The 25,564-nt window shown below is 41.2% G+C and overlaps 1 protein-coding gene and 1 long non-coding RNA gene across 11 annotated transcripts in view; one reads left to right on the forward strand and one right to left on the reverse strand.

The window, feature by feature from the left end:
- SOX5 (SRY-box transcription factor 5) overlaps positions 1-11,877 on the reverse strand; it is a 951,808-nt gene extending 939,931 nt beyond the window's left edge. For 9 of the 10 annotated variants that reach the window (XM_070494061.1, XM_070494052.1, XM_070494062.1 and 6 more), the window contains exon 1: positions 11,624-11,877. The gene's annotated coding sequence lies outside the window, so the exon portion shown is untranslated. The remainder of the gene's footprint in view (positions 1-11,623) is intronic. The other variant, XM_070494048.1, reaches the window with a different exon arrangement.
- A 461-nt stretch (positions 11,878-12,338) lies between these two features.
- LOC139041518 (uncharacterized) lies at positions 12,339-24,941 on the forward strand. Its single transcript, XR_011496807.1, has 3 exons — positions 12,339-12,931; positions 13,267-13,458; positions 23,075-24,941. It is a non-coding gene; the product is annotated as an uncharacterized lncRNA (long non-coding RNA).
- Positions 24,942-25,564: the final 623 nt, after the last annotated feature.

Genomic DNA, 25,564 nt, shown 5'->3' on the forward strand with positions numbered 1-25,564 from the left:
AGGAGAAGGGGCACGGCGATGGCATGCCAGGGAATTTATTTTTGGTGGGCATGTCTTCACCTCACAAGAAGATAGCCACCTATATTGTAAAGAGTTAACTCCTGTCCTGGCTTCTGCCTGATCTCCTTTATAACGCATGTAGCTTTCTGGCTTCTGGATTCACGCCAAACACAATCTCTGCTGATTCTTTAAGGGAGCTGATTCTTCAAGCTGCTTGAGCCATTTCTAAACGTATGCTTTCGACATCTATTTCCAACCTCCCCTCTTCCTCTAATGCTGCTCCCTAGAAGCACTCCCAGATACTAAACTTGGAGGCAAACCCTCAGTGGCTAAATACACTTCTCTCTGCCCAAGAAATGTCAGAAAGATTATGTTGAAAGCAAGTGCAATGTTAAACTCGGTTTTTAAGAGTTAACAGAGAGTGATTTTTTTTCTCCAAGGATAGGTAATAGCATCAGATTCTGAAATTAAGCACAGCAGGAAGAAAGAGGCTGCATAGATTTCACAGAGTATCACAGGCCTCTGCAATAAAGCACTTAAAAATGCCTTGTATTGCTAATTCTTTACACAATCTCCTTTTATTTCCAAAGCCGTATGCGGGGCTCAAGCCACGAGACATGCATTGATGTTAACATTACACTGCTTGAATTAGAGCCATTTTTCTCCTGAAACTCCTGTTAGGTCTAGAATTACTTTTTACCTTTTCTCCCCCAGTACATTTTCCAGCCTGACTTTCCACATCAAATGGTTTGCCTCTTCTAACAGTGCTGAACCCATCTTTGCAGTCATTGCCTTAGCTTAAACATCCTTCCCTTCAAGATTCCAGTAACCAGGCTTTGAGCTATATGGGAAATGTGCCTCCTTCAAGGTCGCTGGATCGCATGTCACTCTGGGAATTCTAAGTGAATGAGGGCAACTCTCTTCTTCATCTGCTTTCCATTTCCCACCTCCCCCCAAGCCCAAGTCAATATTCTACATTCACTGATTGAACTATTCAGCAGATACTTATTAAATAGCTAATATAGTCAATGCACTGTGCTAGGCACCATGAAGGATTCTGGAAACAGTAAAATGAGAGTGGCATTAGCAGCAAAGCACTGCATGGTGACAGACAATCAGAAGGAGACTTGACTAAACTCTAAACAAACTGTCTAAGAACATGAAGATTTGCCATTCATGATCACCAATCTATCGGTTAGCATTTGTAAAGATTTTTTTTTCTCTTTTTACAAGATATTTTTGTACCATATAAAGTTTTCTTTTCCAGTCCATGTGGAAACTCTGTCATTTGTTCAATAAATATTTATTGAGTACTATGATCGTATGGAGAACAAAACGCACTCATTCCCTACCCTCATGTAGTAACTGCTGCTTCCAAGATAATACACACCAACAGTAGTCTGATGATTGGATCCCATACAAACCTCAGGTTTGTTTTTGCATTGCTTATTTGTTTGTATGAAGGCACTTACTGTAAGGACCATATTAGTCTAATTAAAACCTTGTCCTTATCTTATCTCACTAGGATACCTCTTCAGCATACTCTTTCTCAACTTCTTTATCCACAATAATCATAATCAAGCTGTTCTAATCTATTCTCCACATATTACTCTCTCCCTGTTTTTATTCATCCATTAAATAAAGGTCTTTAAGCACCTAGTATGTTCCAGAAACTGTTCTAAATATTTGGGATACAGAGCTGGATAAATAAATCATTCCCTGGTCTTCAGTTTACTTAGCCACCTTAGATTTGTCCTCTTAGAAAGTTCTTTCCAAGTCTAGAAGGCACATAACTGCCACCCTTCCCCAGACACCAACCCACTTTGTGTCAGGTCCCGCCACTCTTGACTTTAAGCATGCCAACGTTCTATATACTCAAATTTACTAAAGGATAAATTTTATTTCAAAACTCCTAAAACCACATCACCAAAAAAAGCCTTCCCAGCAATCCAACAATCAGTTGTGCTTTATCTTGGCACTGCCACGGTTCTTTGAGCATCCTACTTTAATTCTGTAGCCATATATGTAACTTACTACCAAATCAAATCAGTACTTTATCACTGGTTCTCAAACTTTTACGTGCAAAAGAATGGTCAGTCATGCTTGTTAAAAAGGCAGGGTTACAGGGCTATGACCACAGAGATTCAGATTACCCACAACTGAGTAGATGCCAGAAAGTAGATTTTTAAAAAAAATCCCAGGGGGTGTTCAACTAGGCGATTAAATGATCATCTTTGAGAAACACTGTTCTCGATTTCCTTTGATGTCAGTTTTTACGTATTCAGAATCTCTGCTTCAAACCATAAAATAGGTCCTATTAAGTAAAGTTTAAGCAACATGCTTCTGTGTGTTCAATAAATATTTTTTGGTTAATATATGGATCAGTAGGTACTTGATAACAATAACTGACATTTGGAAATTACAGCTTAGGCCTCACTTTCAGCGACCACTTCTCACCTGCTCCTCCTATCTCCTGTCGTAGACAGGCAGGTATGCACTCTGTGGATAGGAAGCCCACACCAGCATCTTGGCCACAGCATGATGAAATGAATACAAGTGGTGGAGTCAAACAGACTGAAATTCAGCTAACGATTCTCCTGTTCACTAGCTGAGGAAAATGAGCGAGCGCCTGACTTACTGGAGTTTGTTCCCCCATCTATGCAAAGGGGAAAATACCCACCTAAAAGGAGGGTGGTGAAGATTAAACAAGATTATCCACATAAAGTGCTGAGCACCGTGCCTGGTACATGGTCAATGGTCAACCGCTGTTAGTTTTCCCACTTCCCCATCCTGCAGGGTTGCCTTGAATTAAAAGGAGGCTCAGTTTGCAAGATATGTTGGCTCTGCAATCATTCATTCTGTTGCTGCTCTGTTCCAGACACTGTGATTGCACTAGGGATCAACACAGTGCCCTCACGGAGTTTATCGTCCAATGGGAAATGCTGTGTCATCCTAGAGGTACCCCTTTCAAACCAGGTAGCAGTGTATTTAGCACCCCTTCCCCTTCTCACTTCATCCAGTGAGATTAACACAAGGCAGGGTGTCAAGGGTGCCACGAGAATAAAGACTTGGTGGTAGGAGAAAGATTAAGAAAAACCCAGTAAGCAGTGATAGGGAAAGGCAAGTAAGGAGGGAAGAGCATTTTGGGGGGCCAACGATGTTCCTAGAAATAAATAGTGGGCCCATTAAGTTTCTTTACGTACTGATAGATTTGTTTGTTCATTTAGTGTGCATTAAAATTACCACTTGATTTCCTGATTTAAACTAGAAAAGACACTACCATTGTGCTAGTCAAGGAGAAGTGGTGGAGATGAGGCTGAGAGAGCAAAGGAAGAAGAGTCAAGACAGAAGTATAAGAAATAGTATGCACTTGTTGAAAAGCAGTTCCCAGTGTAAGAGTAAATTAATGAGATGCATTGTGCCAGATACACGTGAAAGGCTGCCAATACTGCATAGTAACACCAAGCATCGCAAGAACTTACATGCAAACCTCAGTCACACATCAAACAACTTCGGCTTTCCGTAGCCATGAATTACAGCAGGAAATCTTAGCAGACACCAGATTTGGGAGCAGGCTCTAACCAGGAATGGGAATGGACCAGCAACGATAGAGGGTAGAAAGGCTGGCACAGCAGAGAATTAAATGAGAAGTTTAGTGAGAAACGGCCTCTAGGAAACATGCCGTCAGAAGTACTAACATCTTTTTCTTTTCCTCTCACAAATGCTAAGTTCGTCAGCCTTTTTAACCAGAGACATCGAAGTAACCAGTGTTCACTACTTGGAGACAACTATGCCAAAAGCCTCACAGTAAGCAGTCCTTATCCTGGGCACAGATTCCCTAGAGGGGTCACTCGTCTGAGGAATGTGTCAAAAATTAGCTCTCTTTTCCTGCCTCCCATCTTCCTCGGATTCTGAAGTTGTCCCGGTGCCAGTTTCCCACAGTACAACACACAGAAGCACCTAAAAATCGGGGGCAAAATACCAGTGGTCCCATGAATCCTGCTTGAAACTAATATCCTGAGTTGAGGTCCTACATTCAAAAATAATGCTCCCTGGTCCACACAGAAGGAGACTGCTCTCTGTTACACGACTGAGCATCAGTCTGAGTCTAAACGACATGGTCTTCATCCTGCACTGCCCCTGCCCCCCAATGCTGGCCCAAAAAATAGCAACAACTCAATTCTCAGTGCAATAACGTCTTTTCTCAGATGTTGTTCTCCCAGTGGGTAGAAGAATGAACTGCTGCCACGCCACCAGCTCCTCTACAGTTTCTTTTAATTTAAAGTTACAACAGGAGGGAAGAAAAGAGACTTTCTATTAAGGGACAACTCCCTGAAGGGTCTCTTAGCTGACAATCGAAGGACTGCTCATGGTAGTGATCAAATCGAACGCAACAAAGTGCTGGTGGCTCTGTGACTCATCACAGCAGGAGCTCGCGCTGAGGGCCACTTGAGTTCAGCGCTTTGTGGCGCGGCAAGTTGGTTTAGGAACAGTAACACAGGGGAGCAAAGACGCACAAGGTGTTTGAGGCTCAAGATGAAATGCAGACTTACAGTGCAAGTTGCTTCTCAACTGAATAGGGAGCCTTGAGGGGGTAAGGAAATGAAGAGAGCGTTCGGTCTACCTCATGCTTTAGGGCAAATTACCTGAAGGTGGTCAAGGTCAGTTGGTCTATCTGTTGCACGATTTATAACCTGATAGAAATAGGGATTGAAGCATGAGAAAGAAACTGAGCTATTTTTAAGAGGCGACATTAAGGATGCTGGCTTGCATAAACAATGCCTTCTAATTACATGAGATATCTATTGTTTCAATATATTTATAATCTGATACAATTCAGCTATACCTCTCAGCGCATTTTATGAGTACAGTAAAAAGAGTGCAATTGGACCCACAACTAAAAAATATATCTATATACATATATATATATACAACTATGTACTGGGGGGACTTGGGGAGAAAAAAGTAGGGGAAAAAAAAGAGTACAATATATATTGAGCATGTCCTGTGTGCCATGCACAGCACTATGGATTTACATATAATCTCATATAACCTCATTTAATCTTGACTAAGACTCTGGGAGGTGATATTATCATTGTGCTCCTTTTACAGTGGAGGAAAATAAAGCATCAAAGAGCTCAAAGAAATTGCTAGGCCTTTTCTCAGTGGGAAGGACCTGACCAGGGCAACTGCTACTAACCTCTGGGTTATACAGCCAAACAACAACTCTACCTCCCTGAGCTCCTGTTGCGAGAATATAAGACTCAGTGCCCCACCTGCTGCCCCTCGTCTCCAGCACCATTTGTGCACGAGGGCCACGCTTCCACAGGGCTGCTCCTGGCCAAGCACTAAGCACGGTGATGGCGGCAAATGCAGGCCAGTCCTTCTAGACAGAGGACTCCTCCAATGGCTAATTCTCATCAGCCTAACCAAACCTTTCTTGGACTGTGCTACAGTGGCGCTTCTTTCTACTCAATTCTCCTCCCTTCCGTCTCTCCTTGCATAAGCGTCAAACTTGGATCATGGTTGAAAAGCTCTCCCAGCCTTCTCCTGCTCCCTCCGCCAAGAAGCTTCTTACAAGTCTAATCCCATCTTGGCATCTGCTTCTTGAGGGACCCAAATTAACGCAATAACCCAGTCATTTATTTGCTTTTCTAAAGTCTTTCCTTTATCTTTGGCCAGTTGTACTTACAGAGAAACTCTCTGTATCATCAGGAAGAGAAATCAACCACTAATATCTCCTTGTTACTCTACGTCACTTCTTCAAACAGGCAATGGTATATTTATTACGCCTTTCTCTTTACACCCAATTTAAACAAACAAACCTATGAGATTCTCTTTGAAGGAACTGTTGACTCCATAAAGCAAAACACTGAAAAGTCAGATTTATTTCTTTTTCCAAGTGGAATTTCTCTCTGTCCACATGTACTATAACTTTATATAACCCAGAAGTGGATGTCTACCAATGGATAAAATCACAATAAATTTTCAAAAGTTTCCATCTGTAACGGGAAATCAAAAAGGTTAACAGGAAGCGAGATCTACAGTTAGGTCCTAAACGTTTTGTTTGCCTTTACCTACTGTGTAGGATAAAATGTTAATTACTGAAGGAACTTTATATGAATAAAAGATAGAATTCACACTTGCACCAAATACAGCATCTGAATAAAACCACATTGTCAGAGATCATAATATAGACGTTAACTGAATCACTATTTTAAAGTGTTGATCTCAGCCTCAAGAAAGTGATATATTTTTCTTCTTGGACTCAAATAAGTTCAAAGCAAGTACAAAATAAAGCTCCAAACATTAGTAATGATCAAAAATTAGAGGGAGAGAAGAGCATAGCTCACATTTATTGAGCACCTAGTTCATGACAGACCCTATGGTAGGAATTTGACATACAATATCTAGTGTAATCCATGCAATATCCCTATAAGAAAAAGCATTATAAGCTCTAGCTTCAGAGGTTGAGAAAAGCTACAGAGCACTGAATGTTCAGAACACCAAGGGAAGTCTTGGAAGAATGATAAAGATCTAAACTAAGAAGCTCCAAAAGCTGGTGGGATCGCCTCTTTCACACCCCGGTTCCTTCCTGAATTCCAGACCTCCAAGAGTTTAATCGGTGCTACCGTGATGACACAATACCTGACCTCCAGGGAATGCCAACTGGAGGTCAAACCAGAGTCCTCCCATCCCCTTGACTATTTGTTCCCCTTGGACATGTGATGGCATATAACCCTGGAGTAACCAAATGGCAAGTAATCCAGCATCAAAGCATCAAAAACCAGGAGATTTTTGGTTTTTAACTTATAATGAACTTTAAGCAATAAAGAATGAATGGACCTGTACCTGTAGAATTCAATACCACCATCACCACCACCACCACCACCAGTCCTGGAGACACATTTTTGTTTTCCTGGGTGTTTTCTTTTAAGGCTAAATTTTTATCCATGTTTTCCTTTTTGGGGGGGAGGGTGAGGAAGATTGGTCCTGAGCCAACATCTGTTGCCAATCCTCCTCTTTTTGCTTTAGGAAGATTGTCGCTGAGCTAACATCTTTGCCCATCTTCCTCTATTTTGTATGTGGGATGCCGCCACAGCATGGCTTGATGAGCAGTGTAGGCCTGCGCCTGGGAGCTGAACCCGTGAACCCCAGGCCGCAGAAGCAGAGCACGCGAACTTAACCACTACGCAACCATGCCAGCCCCAAGGCTCAATTTGTAAGGGTGGTTATTTAACGTATTCTTTAAACATACTCATTTCCCCATAATTTTATCAACATGCTGCCCCAACTGAATGTCATTCTTTCCTGTAAGCAGAGTGATTACTTCTCTATAAGGTACGATTTGAATGTTACTGAAAAAAATCCCTATTTCTTCCTGGCAGCTCCACCTGACACTTTCATCTCCAGAAGTCTTTCTCTAAGGAATTAGATGGTCATAATAAACTACAGTAATAATAATAACAACAACAACATCTAGTTAGAGAATTAAACCATAATGAGCTATTAACATCTTTGAATTAATGAGTTTATGAGCCAGAGGTTAAACTGGGCAAATGGGGCAGGAATTTGGAAGGGTTCTTCAAAGTAAACTGGGCTGTCATCAAAGGCCCATCCGAAAGTGCAGGCCCCAATCAGGACAGCATTCACAAGTACCCATGTAAACAGCCAAAAGGGTAGGAGTTTGGAGAAACAACCCAAAAAGCATATTATCCTTAATGTGAAAGACAAGGAAATTGAATATAGTAAAGTTTATTAAATAGTACCACAGAAATGTCCCAATATGTCCCAGCTGAAAGTGACTAAAACTGCCTAAGGGTCCACCCTACTACTAAGCTGTAAGGGCTCTATTCTCCCCTTTTAAATATAAAAATTCACTATTTTTAAGCAAAAGGTTAGGTCCTTTCTTCCCATTCTTAAAATTTTCATTTTACTCTTCCATTAAGAGCAACTTCACATGCAAATGAACTCTTAGTTTAACTCAAGATCATTAAACAACTTCTCTACATCTAAAATGCTTGTCCTAAATGTTAGGTATGAGTAATTATTTATCTTACATCACACACGGAAAATAAACAGGAAAGACCCCACTCACATTTGAGAATCATTTACCATTCCCCCAAGATCCCCCAAATGGGAAATGGAAGAACAGGACTGATCATAATTGGATTAAGAACTATAATTCTTTAATTCATTCATCAAATTGAGGCATTTGGAACAGTTTATTTACAGAGTTGTTTAGACAGTTTTGTGTGGTGTTTTTTAAGATAAACCAAAATGCCTTTCTGAAAGAAGTTTCAGATCCCAAATCATTAACATATGAAAACCAAATGTAGACAATTTACAAATGGGTGTTTTAAAACAATGTTTGGAACAAAATTGGACTTTTATTTTATTAACTATCTACAAATCTAAGTTCAGGATATAGTGTATTTGAAACAGCCAAGCACTTTCTTCGCCTTTAAAATAAATCTACATTTCTCAGGCTAAAAAATTGTGATGGGTGTGTGAGGGAATGCATTGACTTCAGGCCTAGACGAATAAGTTTTCCAGGTTGCTCTCAAAACTCTAATTATAGCATTTTCTACCACTGGAGTGATTAGATATTGGATGAATCACCCAGGTTATGCCGATCAATCATATTCAACAGTTTTACCTGATGGAAATCTAAATAATGTTCAACATTAAAGCTCTAAGTTATTTGAAATCCAGTGTATTTTAGATTACTAAAAACAAGTTTTCTCCTGCCTGGTATATTCCTTCTTTATATCATCTGTTCATGCTTTCAAAACAATGATTGCCTATCACTCAGTAAAAGAATGGAGTTTTTTCAAGAAGGCAGTATATTCTTTTAACCATTATATCATATTTTTCATTTGCTTTGTAAGAAAAAAAGTTATTCGAGCATTCAAAATCGTTCTTTTAACTGGAAAATGAAATTTTAAACTGTCCCTATAGCTCATGCCTTCCCCTGAACAAGGACAAAAAAAAAGCTGTCATACCTGAGTATAAATTTCACTCTTGTTATTTACTATTTACTTCACACACTCCACAGATAACATCTTTATAAGCGTATACTCATTTTCTTCTTTTACAAAACCATGTGTCAGTCTAAACAGGATGTGCATTTACATGTATAGAACTAAGTTAACTTGAAATAACCACTGGATCTCAAATGCCTGGTTATTTACCAAATAAGTTTGAGAGTTTTGAATCCTGTATATAACATGCCATTCAACCAGAACTGTTTGAGCTCAACAACAAAACTAATACAGGGTTTCTGTCTTAAGAGTTGTAGCTATTTTTTCCTGTATTAAGAGTTTACTCTTTCAAGTCTATGTTAGACTGGTTCAATACTGTCCATTCCAAAAGGCTACAAAAAGAGATTTTTTAAAACCCACAAACAAACAAAAAACTCTGTTAATTCTTCATGTACTAGGTTGTTAGAAGACCACTGGAAAGAGAGGGAAAAAAAGAAAGAATTTCAAGCGAGTATGCTACTATATAATTAACACAAATAACCAAATAATTATGCACATCCCTTACCACCCCCACAATTAAATGTTTTTAAACAACTCATGTGATGAAAGATCTACCTTTTAGGCAAACAAAAGCAATCCCTACCAGTTTAGGGATTTAAGGCTGTATTGCATCAGTTTAAGTGATGCTATGATTTTTATCTCGTATAGTTCTGAGGAATAAACAGCTGATGACATAATTTGCAGGAAAACTTTGCACAATGCCTAAGAGAACTTTCAGTCTAAGTACTTATGATTTTAAATCATCGTGGCTGAATTTATCTAGGCTTTAGCCTCTGAGCTATATTTAAATCAGGAAGAAGCACCCCCAGAAACTTTGTCCCATGTATCTGCGTTTGAAACCAGATTCCTTCCCTATCAGAGCTAACAGCAGTTCACATACAGCTGAATTCCTTCAAAATTAGACAGATCAAAATTCAGCAGTTCTGTAAAGACTCTAAGAAATCGTCCTCCTTTTAAATTCTATAAAAGTCAAACTTAAAAAACATTTCCGTATACTTTAAAACCATCTGGCCCTTAACCTAATCAGTCTTGGCAATCGGGCCTCACTCCTGTATTCCTGATCAAAAACTCTGCTCTGGTTCTTCTGATTGAAATGTCCATTGCCTACAAATCTCCCACGCGCCTACTTCATTGGCCTGTTTTGTTTGTGTGTTTTTGTTTTTTTTTTAAGGATACGAGGGGCCATTATTTATGAGCAGCAAGGAAACAAATCACTCTGTCTAGTCCGTTTGCAGATTCCCACAGTTATTACCCAAAATCCCACAGATCTCCCTTGGTCTTGCCCGTCAGGACAGAAATGGGCTGAGCCTGAAGGCAGTCTCCGGGGAAATCGGCTCATGCCTTTTTTGACAAAATACTTTGGCTATCTGGATATTGTGAGGATCTCTACTGGGAGAGAACAAATCCCTAAACTTTTCTAAGAGGTACAGTTGACTGCCACCCAGAGTGCCTGGGCTGGCTGACACTGAGAATATCGCTCTGCATGTTCACAGAATTCCTCATTTTGACCTGCTTTAGTTAAGAAGGGAAGACATTAAAATGAATTCACATTCTGCGCACTCTGAATTTAGTCAGAGGCCAGCGTCTTCAGATATTCACCAGGGTCAATCTATTTATTAATGTATTCGCTTTGCAAAGTGTAAGGAAAATTACTATTAAAATACGTCAACAGTGTTTCGTGTGCATCCGATGCCAGCAGATCAATACTCAAGAAACTGCTGCTATCAAGCGCAAACATTTCCAAATCCAATTTGAGTCCAACTCGTACAACCTCTTTTCCTTGCTTATTACTGTAGCCCCAAAGTGCAAGCAAGAATACCCAAACCCGCGCTTCAAGTGACACAACACGTGAGTGGTCTTCACTTTGTACACTGAGTGGGGTGGGGGAAAAGTCGCTGCAATTAAAATTAAAGCTTCCGGTCTCTGAAATCCCTAGAATCCTGAAGGATGAGACTTGTTTCCGAAATTCCGGGCGGGAGGGAGGGGGAGTGGTAGGAGAGGGATTGCAGAAAGCGAAACAAAAAGAAGAAAAGGGGGAATATTACTCTCGTGGGGTGGGCTGGGGGTCGCGTTTATATTCTAGGCAGGGCAAGGAGCTTTGTCCAACTTTTGGGGTCTGTCGTTTGGCGTTAGCCGAGATGCACAGACGAGCCTAGGATTTTCGCTGCACTCCTGCCCTCAGCTCTCATCACCACCTCCACCGCCACCACTTACAAAACAATACCGGCAACAGCACGCAGGCTCCCCAACAAAAATATAAAGTTATCTCACTGCCTGAAGTGGGTCCAAGCCCGCACTCGAGTCGCCCCGGCCAGCCGCCCCCCGAGGATGACAGGGCCACTTCTAGTCCCGAGCCGCCTCCCGCCTCTCCCTCACCCCCAGCCCAGTCCCCCTCCCTCTGTACTTGAGGAAACTCCGGTGGCGGCCCCCTCCCTCCTCAGCCGGCTCTCCAGCTGGAGCCGGGAACGAGTGCTGAGTGGCGGGCCCGGCGAGCGGCAGAGGGGAGCTCTGCGCCTTGGAGGTCTGCCCACAACAACATCGGGACGAACAACAAAGTTAAAACGCTGAGATTCACGCACCTTACCGGGTCTCCTTAATGTCTCCTCTGGCGTGGGATGCAAAGTGGCACAGTGGCGGGCTGGGGGCCCCCGGGAGGAGACTGGAGATGGGTTTTGGTGGCTCGCCTTTTTCACTCTGTGTGTGTGTGTGTGTCTGTGTGTGTGTGTGTCTGTGTGTGTGCGCGCGCGCGTGTCCCTCTCCCCCCGTCTCTCGCTCGCTCGCGCTCCCCGTGTGGCTCTCAAGGACGAGGTGAAATCCCTTTGCTGGTCATGAGGCGGCTTCAGAGACAAACAACACAATGCGAGTGCAAATAACAAAAGGCAAAAAGACAGTAGGAACAATGGGGGAGGCGAGGGCAGCGCACCAGCCGGCGGTCACCGCGGCCCGGCGCCCGCCCCGGGGGGTGCGGCGGAGGCGGGGGCGGGCGCGGGGGCGGTGCCGGGGGCTCCGGCTCCCTCCAGGTCGCCCCTGAGCTCCCGCAAACCCACCCTGACCTCCTTCCTGCAGCTCGCCGCCCGGCTGCCCTCTGTGTCCATCCGAAGGGAAGGAGCCCCAGAGTTTGCTTCCCCGTCTGCTGCAGAGTAACTAGATTGTAAATAACGCGTTGATTACCCACACCGTGCAGGAATGTTAAAAAAAAAAAAAAAAAAAAAAAGAAAGAAAGAAAAGAAAGAAATCTGCCCTCCACTTAAAGGAGCGATAAAATGAAATGGCAGGAAGGGAAGGAGGCAGGGAGAGTGGGATATCTCTAGATCTCGACGGAGCTCGCGTCTATAAATACGCATTCATGTTTAGTCAAGTCCCCTTTGTCAACTTCTTCCCTGCGCTGGAACCTCACCCGCTGCCCTGTAACCATTACCTGGGCCCCTTCTTACCCCCCACCCCTGTTTGCACAGAGTAAAGCTCGCACAGAGGGCGCGCGCGGGGGTCTGCGGGTGTCCGCGGAACCTTCTGGGAGGCGAGCCGCCGTCTGCCCAGCGCGAAGGCTGGAGCAGCAAGGGGTTCGCTTTTTAAAGCGACCACTGCCTCCCCGAGACCGGCTCCGCGCCTGCGGGTCCCCGCCGCCGGCACTTTGCACCCACCTACTCCTGGGGAGGGGGGAAGAAAAGTTTTGGGATGCTCTCATCTCTGCCTCCAGGGTGGTTGAACTGGTTTTGTTTCGTGTGGGTGAAGCCAAAAAACCCAATGCCCAAAAACCAAGCAATGCTGTTTAGGGGGAAAAAGGCTCGGCGCTGGGTTTCGACTCCTTCTGTGCGTCCCTTGAGTCGGCGCGTGAAGGCAAGGGAGAGACCCTCAGAGTTCCATCACCATCGGAAGAAACTCCGTAGGTAATGCCCTGAGCAGAAGCTGTGGGGCTGATTTAAGTGTGTGCTCTGACAGCTCCTGGGCTGCACCAGCGCTTATCTTTTCCAATCTTACTTTCATTGACTTAAAACAGCTGCCGGTTTGCTAGGGGGAGAAAAAATCCTATTAAATCTCAAACGAGGGTGGAGCGGCGGGGATCTTGACTGATCTTCCTAGAAGTGGAGTCCAAAAGGAGGCGAGGAGAGAGGTGTCACGAGGGAGGCAGCGGGGCTAGAGGAGAGTGATGAAGAAGGGGACTAAAAGAAACAACACGGAGCAACATGTTTCTTTTTCTCGCCGTTCCCTCTTTCTTCTCTAGCTTTACGCCGATTTGCATGTTCTCTTCCCTCATCTCGGTGATTTTCTTCAGACGCGCATCTATTGACTGAGGCGCGTCCCTGGGCACCCCCAGCATTTCCCAGAGTGCAACATCACCACCAGGAGATCAATGACCACAGTCTGTTTATTCTTCACGCGCCTGGAAGAGCAGGGCACTGAAGCAGCATGGGAGGTAGGCTCAGGGCTTGCCTGTCTGTGCGATCTGTCTCAGACTTTTTCTGACCGGTTTCTAAACATTAGCTAGTAAGCAAATATAGTTTCTTAAGGCATGAAACACATACCAATCACAATATATTCACCTGAAAAAGTGATACATCCTATCTCCCCCTCTCCACTCTTTGTAGACTTGTTTCTGGAGGTGTATTGCTAATACGTGAGATTTTGCACTTGTCTGGAGTGGAAACTTTCCGGGGTGTTTGCTGATTGATTCTTTGGTATTTGCTTTCTAAAAATGGCTAAACACCTTTCCTTGGAACAAAAGTGAGAAATGCAAATCTTAATAACTCAAAGCAAAAATTTCAAAGTGTAAGCACAGTTATTATCCACTGCCACAAAGACAAGCTTCCTCTTCCACAAATATTTGATAGCATAGAGCCCAGTAATTAAGAGAACAATCAAATAAACTCAGGGCTTTCATGGGAATTTTAAATTATCATCTGCCTGGAATTTATAAGCAGTGTAATCATTTGCCGGCTTGGATCTAGCTCTGGATATGGCATTCTAAATGTGTATCTTTAAACAATTTTACTGTGTTTTCTTAACTATTTAATGAGAGAGACCAGGATAATAATAATATTCAAATTGCTGGATCCTTGTGGCCTCACTGTGTGAAAAAATTCTCTGCATGTGTGCATGAAACTTCTTTCCTGTATGTTACTTTTCCTTACAGTTCCTGTGTCATGCAAGCTTCAAAGCAGAGCCATTTGCGTACTAAGAATGTAAGAATTCATAAGAATTCATCAATAAGTGTACTGTACTTTGAATTTAAGTGTTATTTGGATTCTCAAGAGTTCTTAGCATACCTTCATTGATTTATTCTCATAATCCATCTGGAGTTGCTTTTCACAATTAGTTATTACTGTGTCAGGCCCAGGTCCTTATATAATGTGCAGGAGGCAAATCAGGCCCAACTACAAAAAAAAGGGCTCCTCACTACCAGTTATTTGAAAATACAGAACGTTTGAAAAGAGATTGCTGTTAACAGTGACCTTCCCCGAGGTTTTAACCCGTTTCTTTCAGATGATACTCAGTAATAATAAAGGGATAGAGTGAGTCCTTTCCGCCTGGGTCTCTGACCAGTGGGTGATAAATGTGCCTGATTGGCTTAACCCCACCAAGCAGAGCGGTGCCACCTCCTCAAGGTTTCAGCTTCTACTGCTTCTTCAGTGTCAGCGTCTGGGGTGAGCAGGCTTCCTACTGGCAGCAGAGGCCAGGCTGGGCAGAGGGAGAGCAGAGGCACAATTGCAAGCTACCTGGTGAGATGTTGGTGAAACTTGAATTACACCAACCTCCTCCTTTTTGCTCCTACAGGCAGCAGAACTTCCAACCATTATGGTTATTGAAACCACATGTCCTCAAGACTAACGCAGGATCATTATATAGCAACAGCACAGCTGATCAAAAACTTCCAGTGGGATGTTTGTTTGTGTTGGGCTTAAAAAAATACCCACATTTGAAGTGGGACTGATACATGAAAGATCAGTGTTTCTATTTATCGAGCATTTACTAGGTACCAGGCTCTTGGCCAAGCACTTTTTTAAATGTATTTCATCTCTACTTTTCACCACAAACTTGCAAGAAATGTTTACCTCCCTGTCTTGCAGATGAAAAAAGTAAAGCTCAGAAAGGTTAGATGACTTGCCCAAAATCATACAGCTTCTATGTGGTTGTGCTGGGATGTGAATCCAGCCTGCTCCAGCTTTGAGCCTGTGCTCTTCCACCTTCGTGCCACTTACACTTTGTGTTAGGGCCAGTTTTCAACAAGAAATATTATTTCATTAAATGGCTAGATTTAAAACACCAAATTTATACTATGTACAGTCCAGACTGTATGAGCTATGTGGGTACTCTCATTCACGTCAGTCATTAGAGAAATGTGAAATTTCCGAGAAGATCTAAATGTGCCATATACAGAGCATGCATATATACTATATATCAAATATAAAAGATACTTAGCAATATATATGAAATTGTCTTATTTTGTAGGCTAAGAATTATATATCATATTGACATATGTATATATCCATAGGATGTATATAATAATAATAATTACTCAAGTTTTCGAGTCCCTGCAACTTTACAGGTATTGTTCTTAAGTGCTTTATGTGTATAAACTCCTTTATTCCTCACAACCATCCCACGAAGTACATAAGTTTATTATATTATTTTACAGATAAGAAAACTGAGGCACAGAGAGGTCATAGAACTTGTCCAAGGTTATACAGTGAGCAGGTGATGGAGCCTGGACTCAAGCAAAAGTAATCTAGCTTTAAGACTCTTAACCACTTTGCTGTGCTACCTTTCAATATATATAATGAGACGTATATACAGACATATATTCACGGACAGATATATACTATATATAGCTCTCAAAATATGGGCAAAAGTAAAGGCATATCAACTGGGATTTGTATCAATCTGCATCCCCATATTCTAGCTGCATCCTGAGACAACTAGAAATATTATTGATGGAAGAGGGTTTTACATCTGCCCAAGGTATTCAAGATTCTCTAAAAGGTTTTGAGACGATCTCAATCACCCTAACCTATTTGGAGATATTGAGAGAATGCTAGTAAATATTAGGAGTATATAATATTTCACCTTAGTTGATTTGCACAAAGGTTATTTTGGATTTATTTGGTTATGTATGTTAACAATAGCAGAGACAGAGTGCTCGGGAATCCTAAAGAAGGTAGAGAGGAATAATAATAAACATTAAAAGCTGTGACCTGAGAAGTGGAGAGAAATTTAGGTGATGCAAAAGACCAAATATGTCATGTCATCTTAATGACGATGAATTCTCCATTTTTTAAAAAAATTAGGGTAGTTTGTCAACCCACACTCTATTCACAAGAGTGTATTATAAAAGGATGATTTAAGTTCAGTAATTATGGACTCAAACACTGAGACCACTCAAAGGAACCTTAAAATATTTGATAAGAATCCCAGGTATATGAGTGGTTTATCCCATGTCTATTTTTACCTGTCTCACCAAACATAATGTGCATCTCAAATTTTAAAAGTGAGCTTCTCCGAGTCAACCAGCTTTGAGAAAGTATTTTGAGCTTGTCTTCTTTTTCTCTGCTTCTCTCCCTAAATACAATATAAGGGATTATCTGTGTAAGGAAAAATAATTGACAACAATCTTTCTTCTTTGGACGCTCTTAATCCTGATAACTCCTGAGATACTGACATCCAAACTATTAATTTTACTGGGTCTAATGTACCTCTTCAGAAAAACTGAAAAAGACACCCTATACCTAACAGATGCCACACATTAAGTTCTTATTGAAAAAAACTTTTAAAGCCCTATTACAGATACATATGTTTTCATTTAAAAACTACTATGAAATCGAGTGTTCTTTTATTTAAACCTTCCCCTGTGGTTCTACAAATTAAGGCTCGGTAGTACTATATTAACAGCTGAGAGCCAGATCGAGCTGAACTGGTTAAAAACAGTTGGTAAAACTGCCAACACTGGTTTTGTTGCCAAAGCTGACTGAAATGTGAGGCAGCGTATACATTTAAAAGTGAATCCTAATTTTTTGAAACTTTCTCATTTTGGTAAGTATTTAGGATGATTTTTTTTTTTAATATTTCAGCCATAGTTTTGAAAAGGGGAAATAACGTGTACAACCCAGGTACTTTACACAACCAAAACCACACTGCATTGTTCATATTACTGAACTGTGTTTATTACTCTGATTGGTAAATTTTCCTTTCCTGGGAGAATAACCAGAGAGAACAAGATTGGTTCTATTCAAGTGAAGCAACTTGTGGTCCCCACATCTTGTCTCTTAATTTAGTACTTTTCAATTTGACTTCTGTCCTTTAATTTTAAATAATGAGTATACAAGGTGAGGGGATTTAACTATGTAGTAATAGTTTTTTTCGTATGTGGATTTCTTTCAGGCTTAGCTTTCACAATGTTCTCTGTGTTCTCTATTGCCACAAAATTTGTATTATAAATATATAGAGGTTTACATACAATGAGATACATTGACTTTATTTGTAAGGAAAAGGGTAATGACTGATATATTTTTCTGGCTTAGAATTGGTAACAAAAATAATTGTCAAGCAAGGCAATAATGTTTTAAGCTTGAGTCCCAGTGAGGCTTAGGTATTTGGGTCTACGCACTCATGATGACTCCTGTTTCTGTTACTTCTTTCAGATTTTTGGTACTATATTGCTAATTGCATTGTATGATATGTGAAATATGGTGGGCAAGTGAAAGAACGAACAAAATGAAAGACTGACAAAAGCACATAAAGCAAAGACAGTAGCTTCAAAAAATCACTAAAATTGTCCTCTTATTTAAATTCCAGTAAATTATTTGAAGGAGTAAATAAAATTTCAATCTCTAGGTGTCCGGGGCTTCAATGCCTGCACCCCCACCTTCTCATTGATGCTGATGCACTTAAACAAGTTTAGAATTTCATTTATAGGTTGATTTAAAAAAAGAATATGTTAAATTATTGCACTCTAAACTAAACTATTTTGCATACTCAAAATGGCTACTCTCCAGGTAACTTTGCTCCAGGACAGAGTAGTCAGTTGGATCACTATCCCAGTGGTCGAATTTGGTCATACTACTTCTGGTTATTTTAACTGCCTCTTTGTGCAATATGTCCATTAATTTTTCAGCTACTTTTATTGTTGCATAAACAAGTAAATGATCAAGCATTTATACAATAAAAAATGTTTTATTTCTATAGGCAGCTTCTGCATGCTGAGTGTTTACCTGGACATAGCTAGAGCCCATGATGTACTTTTCTGCCTTCCTATAGCTGGAAATTACAATATCTAAAGCCTCACAAATTTTTCATTCCAAAAAGAAATGAAAGAAATAGTGAGATGATCTATCCAAAGCTGGATGAAGGACAGTGAACATAACTGAGTGTGGTTGTTTGTAGAAAAAAAAGAAGAGCTTTAAGATGGTTATCCAGTAATATACACAGCTGAAAGGTCTGAGCATGTTGAACTGGCTTGAAAAAGGTAAGAAGAAATCTTCACATTATCATCAGAGGGTCTGAGTCTATGTGTACAAAACATGAGAGAGTCTGGAGTACACAGAAAAATGACAAAACTGACAACCACTGGAGACAAAACCAACAGGGTAGTGATAGAAGACAAGACAGATGATGGGGGATTGAATAATTTTCCTCATGAATTTTTTAAGTTAAAATTATTGACCAGCTATTCTTCAACTTCAAAGACAATAGAACTAGACACAATATAGAGCACTGGAATTTGAAAACCTGGATTTGAATTCCAGTTTATTAAAAATAAAAGGTGTGAGGAGCCAGCCTGGTGGCATAGTGGTTAAGTCTGCATGCTCTGCTTCAGTGGCAGGTGGGTCACAGGTTCAGATCCCAGGCACAGACCTAGCACTACTCATCAAGCCATGCTGTGGTGGCATCCCATATAAAATGAAGGAAGATTGGCACAGATGTTAGCTCAAGGCCTCACACACAAAAAAGAAATTAAAAATAAAAATAAAAGGCATGGATCTTTGATACAACTTTAAGTTTAGGTAAGAAAAATGAGATAAAGGGATAAAAGAGCAGGGGAATAAAATGGAACCAGTCGTGAGTTGCCCAAATGCTCATCCCACTTCACAGTTCTGTATCCTTCATTAACATTATTTGTTGAAGACCTCCTTGTGGCAGAGATTGTGCCTGTTTGATTTCAATCTTTTCTTCCCTCTCTAGCAGCCAAGAAGAAAGAAAAAGGGTCCAATTCCATATTTACAGTTGTTAGGGAGAAGCCTAATTATTGTGCACATCAAGACCAAATATAAACTTTTCTTGGGGAGTCTTCTTCTCAAGGAGTAATGTTAGGACATGCTTCCTATTAGCCAAGACAGTAATGCATTTCAGAGGATTGTTTCCTATAGTTCTATTGGGAGAGACTCTCTTCCATGATCTCTCGTGCTCCTATAGATGATGCAGAGTAGGCCAAGAATGAAATAGCCTGACCACTCTTTACCCTGGCCATTTCTCAGGGTTATATTTCCAACAAGCAAATTTTGAGGGATGAAATGTCTGCCTCCAACACGAAGAGTAGGTTTACTTGCTGCTTGTTATAAAAGCAGGAGATTCTCCAAGCTCAGTGTTCCTCACTGCCATGCAAACCCCCTGCGTGCATAGCATCCAACCCTGACCCATCCTAGGCATGTTGAGTCTTTCTTTCCCTTACGACAACCCTGGGCCATTCTAGTTGTCACTCTAAATGGCAGCCCAGACAAAACTGGGTATAGGGAATTCAGACTTAATTCTGGTTCAGCCACCCAGAATATCTCTTGGGATTGACAAGGTCCCAGATCATTAAGATGATGACCACTTGGTTTAGTACATTGCTAACTGAGCTCCCCTACATAGCCCACATGTGTCAAAATTGGGGACATGGTGGGTCTCTTTAAGTTTTGTTAAAATGCCTTGTCTCGCGTTCACTTCACCCTTCTAGACAGAAGATCTAGCTCCAAGTCAGAGCTTAAAAAGGTGAAGTTATATCTACCAGGGGGGACACACCAATTTCATGGCTATGGAAGGAGAACAACAATCCAGCATTCAGAGAGGAAACAACTTCGACCTGTGGAGGTGCTAAGGGTGCAGTGGGAAACAATTCATGCTCTCCTTGTCTTCTAGATCCAGCACCACAGTCTGGGAAAGCAGTGCAGCTAGAAATCTGACCCACTGTTGGCTCATGATCCCCATCTATGTGCTATGAAAACAGGAAAACTCACGTGGACCTGGCGGGCCCCAAACTATTCTGCTGTGCCTGATGCCATCAAAAGCAGCTTCAAATGTGACTACTCTCAAATATGTACAGACAGGTGCACTGACACAACCTTGTTTCATTCTGACTGATACAAATTCATATACTTCTCCCCATGCCCTAGTTTCCTTGGGTTATGTACTGTCAAACATCAAGGCTGCAACTACTTGGTGACACTGCCTATGTGGCCTAAACAAAACAATGTAGTGGTGATCTAAATCAGATGTCATAGTACATCTGTGACTGGAATGACCTAGAACGTGGGCATGATGTTAGAGGTTGGAGCAGCCATTTTGTGACCAAGAGTGACAAATATATACTAAGGACAGCTCAGAAGAAATAAGGAAGTGGTTTTGGTTCTAGAAGTGACTAGAAAGTTCCCCAAGATCCCTTGATTGCCTACCTCTGGGTTTCTCATTGTGTGAGACAAATGAAACCTTTATTTTTATGCCACAATTTTGTTGTTTTCTGTTATTTGAAACTGAGTTCAGTTGCTAAGTAAACATTTTTCTTTAGGTCCAGCATTCTTCTCATCTTCTGGAAATTGCTCTCCATTCTCTATATGAACAGGTCTCCCTACCACGTTGGTTTATGGCCCTTTTCTTCCACAGTCCACCTCTTTGGAGACAGGTATAGCTGGGAGGAATAGCCCTTTCTTTCCTCAGGACTCCTTTGTGAGAATTTAAGCCTAGGAACTGCTTTCAGCGATGAATACAAGTTTGTGGTGCCACCCAACCCGAGACAATGAGGTAGACATGCAGAAAGAGGCTAAGAAAGGTTCTGAGGGCATCTGAGGCCGCTATTCCAGCCTGAGGGGTCAGCTGAGCCACCCTAGTTTCTATTGTTCACTTCTTTCGTTCTTCTAATTTTGATTCATGCTAGGATCTTTCCTATAAAGTTTATGAATTTTATCTTGCTCCAGTTGGTTCAAGTTCACCTTCTGTCATATGCAGAGGTATAGTAACTTATATAGGAATTAGAACAAGCTTCCTGTAATAGACTGAATGTTCATGTCCACTCAAAATTCCTATGTTAAAATCCGAACCTCTATGGTGAGAGGATTAGGATGTGGGGCTCTGGGAGGTGATTAGGTCATGAGGATGGAACCCTCATGACCTTACAAGGACATTAAAAAGACTCCAGAGAGCTCTCTCACTCCTTCTGCTATGTGAGAATACAGCAAGACCACTATCTGTGAACCATGCAGCAGGTTCTCATCAGATCAGCTGGCGCCTTGATCTTGGTCTTCGCCACCTCCAGAACTGAGTGAAATAAATGTTTGTTGTTTAAGGCACCCAGCCTATGATATTTTTGTTATATCATCCTGAATGGACTAAGACACTCTTAGATGACCAGCATAGTTTATTCATATCAGACCTGGAACTAATGTCAAGGGAGAAACATTTATGGAGCTCCTACTGTTTGTCAGGTATTATGCTAGGTGCTGTGGATTCAGTGCTAACCAAACAAGATCAGGTCCTGCTCTAACAAATCATGAATTCTCCAGGAGCAAGACAAATGCTCAGAAAGTAAATAACAACAACCAAAAATATCAGAGAGTGCTTTAAAGAAATTAAAAGAATGTACAATGCTAACCACTGACTGAGGGAATTGCTCTGTACTAGGAACTGCTTTTAATTAGGAAAGACCTTCCTAAAATGGTGACTAATGTCACTTTTCTCTCCTAGTTCAAGGTCAGTTCCTGCTTTCTGGGGCACCCTACATCCAGCCATCCTTAGGGGCAAAACTAGTCTTTTCCTCTTTGAGAGTGAAATTCCTAAGGACACAGAATGCAAAACCCTCTGTGCATGTCACTAGGAAACATCAGACCCTTGTGTAAAAACTCCTCCCGGAAGACTGCTTTGCTACACCACTGTTCTAGACAAGCATGCAGATTCAGTGACATCAGAATTCTAGCAGCAGCTGCTTGCCCTCCCTCATTCACATGTTGTTATAAGGATCAAATGAGACGATGGTTACAAATGTATTTAGCAAGCTTCAAAGATGATCACAAATGCCATTGGATTATAAAAACAATTTGTCCAAATTAAAGATGCTATGCATTCATGGAAACAATAAAGAGGTTATAGAATATAACCTACAGAACCATCAGTCTGATAAACTAGTAGGTTGGAAAATACTAGCAGCTGGACTAGACAAAACTTTACTATCCTATCAAGTGTCCTACTAATAGCATAAATGTGTTAAACATGAAAACATTTATGTGTGCGTGAAAATTTACCATAATTTCAAGAGAAAGGCCATGATATGATTATAAAAAGTGAACTAGACTCAAAGAATTGAATGTAACAAAGAAGCTAAGAAATTATGACATAGAGACTAGGTTTCTTCTCTCTTCTACATGTAAATGGAGAAAACCTGCTTATTAAAAGTTCATGTAAAGACTTTGTAAGATTCAGGCATCCTTTAGAGTTGAATTTCTTGAGCTGTGCCCTGGTTTGCAGTGGTGTTCATCATCATTCAATGCCACAGGGTGCCAGGGAGAAGGCTCCCCTAAGGCATTGTCAGAACTTCCAGCCTTGGCCCCTGCTGCAAATGGAGTTTTCGAAATGAGCTTACAAATTATGCAGTTCTGAATCACACAAGACCTATTTCGAAATTGCTCACCCTGTCTTCCGTCCACCACCAATACCTCAGTACCATACAATACTAGCAAAATTGAAAAAGAGAGAATGACTTCCTAGGAAAATGAAGTAAATCATTGAAATCTTTTAAAATATAACGTTTTTATCATTAAGACTAAAAAGCTGCTTCTTTTTTTAAATTTCAGAATTTGGCAAGAGACTAGCAAAGAAGAATACTTACTGCCTTTCTCCAGGGGCCTCTTTCTTGTTGGATTGATCTGAAGCAGTTGTCTGTGCTGTGTTACGCTGCCGGCCAGTGGGAAGGGACGCGAGAGCTCAGAGGAACTAATTTAGTGAACTTTGGCCCTAGCACACCCTTAAGATGGCACGTCACCTGGCTAAGCTCCAGTGTGGTCGGGCCTGTATCTCCTACATCTCTACCACAGCTGCAGGTCAAAGTGCAGAAAATTCTAAAACAAAAATCCCAGAAGTGAGAATTCTGTTTTTAAAAAACATTTTTACTTCATTTTTTCTATCTGGAGAATGAGATGGACAACAAACGTGTTAATAAGAAGTGGACATTTACTGAGAATACTTTTTGTGCCAACTATTTACTGTGCTAAGCTGTCATGGATACATTATCTCATTTAATCTCCATAATAATCAAAAAGACAAGCGCTATTCATACTCTATAGCACCAATGAGAAAACTGGAGCACGAAAAGGATATGTAACTTTCCTAAGGTCACACAGCTAATATCTGCTTCATAGAGATGCTGGGAGGGGGCTGGCCCGGTGGCCAAGTGGTTAAGTTCGCGCGCTCCGCTTCTGCCGCCCAGGGTTTCGCCAGTTTGGATCCTGGGCATGGACATGGCACTGCTCATCAAGCCATGCTGAGGTGGTGTCCCACATGCCACAACCAGAAGGACTCACAACTAAAAATACACAACTATGTCCCTGGGGGCTTTGGGGAGAAAAAGGAAAAATAAAATCTTTAAAAAAGTTAAAATACTGGGAAGTACAAAAACAACAATAAACCTTGGTATGCATTGATATCCAAAAGAACAGGACCAAATATGCGAAGAAAATTTTAAAGAGTTATTTTATATTTATAAAGATTTTAAAATCTGCTATTATAAATAAACAAAAAGAAATTGAGAGTAGGAATAAATTATTAAATATATTCCAAAAGGATTTCTGGTTTCAGCACTGGCATGTCAAGAGCTTGGAAGTCATCATTCCAAACACCCTTAAGGCAAGCAAATGCTGGGAAAACTGAAATTCAGTGACTTTCTTGGACCATTGGAGAACTGAGGTCACATAGCAACCTATCACACCCGAATCTGGATAGAGGGGCACATCCCAGGAGTCATAGCCAAGATCTGCTTACCTGGATCGGAAGATGCTGGAGCCATAAACTTGTACGAACACTTAAATGGGAATTTTGATGAATTGCTGGAGGCTGTATGTGAACAAGTGTGAGAGTGAGAAACTCCTATCTTAAATAACCCCCACCCCACTCTGGGGGACTTTGCCTACAGGAACCCCACCAGGTTCTCGTGGTGAAGATCCATTGCCTCATGGCTCTGGTGGGGAAAGGAGATAAGTAATCATTGTGAAATAATACACTTGGAGCCTTCTCCATAACAAAGGTTTACTCTCCAGGGGAAAAGACTTTACCAGAGCATTATTCCAGCTAGAGGAAGGGCATTGCTCCCACACAGGCCCTCTAGCCTTCTTGTCTCACCTACGAGGGGAAAACATAATCAACAGGTCTTCAAGGAAACAGATGGGGAGCCCTGAAGCCAAGGAAGGGAGTAGGGACCTGGGAGGAAAAGCTATACCACAAGAGAAACACTTGTGAAGGTCATAGCCCAGCCCCAAGACACAGGCCCACTAAAAACCTGAGATTTAATCAGATTATAGAATGTTCCCCCCCCACCCCGCCTCCTTTTTCACCACACTGTAGCAGGGCTTCAGTATAATAACAGTGGATCACAGCTGAGGGAAGTGCAAGACGCAAACTCTCTCTGAGGAGGAGTACTTAAGGAAGCCCAAAGTCAGGAGGGGAGATAACAACAAGGGCACGAGAGGAATTTCAGGCCTCTAGCACCTACAGCTACAGCAAACATAAACCCAGCCTGACTCCTAGCCATGTTAATAGAAATCTTCATGGTAAAACCCTATTTACACCAGTTTCTAATATCTTACACAACATGTCGAGCTTTCAACAAAGAATTACAAGGCATGCCAAAAGACAAGAAGAAACAGTCTGAAGAGAAAAAGCAATCATCATAATCAGACTCAGATATTAGGGATATTGGAATTATCAGACAGGAATTAATACAGCTATGATCAGTATGTTAAGGGCTGTAATGGAAAAAGTAGACAACAAGCAAGAACAGATGGGTAATGGAAGCAGAAATGTGGAAACTTATAAGAAAGAATCAAAAGGAAATGTTAGAAATAATATTGAAGTAATATAATATTGAAGTAATATAATGTTATAATTAATACATGTAAATAATGTTGAAATAATATCAGCCAATGACTTTCTAAAACTAATTATAGACACTGTACTGGGTTGAGTAGTGTCCCACCCCAAATTAATTTCCACTCAGAACCCCAGAATGTGACTTTATTTGGGACTAGAGTCTTGGTGGATGTAATTCATCAAGTGGAGGTCATACTGGAATC

This window comes from Equus asinus, chromosome 22 (assembly GCF_041296235.1).
Source record: "Equus asinus isolate D_3611 breed Donkey chromosome 22, EquAss-T2T_v2, whole genome shotgun sequence".
Lineage (NCBI taxonomy): Eukaryota > Metazoa > Chordata > Mammalia > Perissodactyla > Equidae > Equus > Equus asinus.